At 43.1% G+C, this 350-nt stretch overlaps 1 protein-coding gene across 1 annotated transcript in view; it reads left to right on the top strand.

Annotated features, from left to right (window-relative positions):
• Positions 1-350, top strand: part of EMH_0039420 (vacuolar protein sorting 18, putative) — a gene marked incomplete at both ends in the record, with an annotated part of 11,387 nt that overhangs the window by 1,942 nt on the left and 9,095 nt on the right. The window lies entirely within an intron of this gene.

Genomic DNA, 350 nt, shown 5'->3' with positions numbered 1-350 from the left:
AATCAGCAGATGCAAACCATCGAATTCTCCAGCTTTAAAGGTAGGGTTTAGGGTTTAGGGTTTAGGGTTTGTGTGGTGTGTGTAAAATATAAAACTAGAGCACCTGCGGCTGCGGCGTTTCTTTCTTTTGAGGGTTTAGGGTTTAGGGTTTAGGGTTTGTGTGTTGTGTTGCGTGTAAAATATATAACGAGAGCACCTGCAGCTGCGGCGTTTCTTTCTTTTTAGGGTTTAGGGTTTAGGGTTTAGGGTTTGTGTGTTGTGTGTGAACTAGAGCACCTGCAGCTGCGGCGTTTGTTTCTGTTTAGGGTTTAGGGTTTAGGGTTTGTGTGTTGTGTGTAAAATATATAACC

The sequence above is a fragment of the Eimeria mitis genome, genomic scaffold (assembly GCF_000499745.2).
Source record: "Eimeria mitis Houghton genomic scaffold, Emh_scaff1554, whole genome shotgun sequence".
NCBI classification, from domain to species: Eukaryota; Apicomplexa; class Conoidasida; order Eucoccidiorida; family Eimeriidae; genus Eimeria; species Eimeria mitis.
The sequence above is the reverse complement of the archived record's forward strand: the minus strand, read 5'-3'. Positions and strand labels throughout refer to the sequence as shown.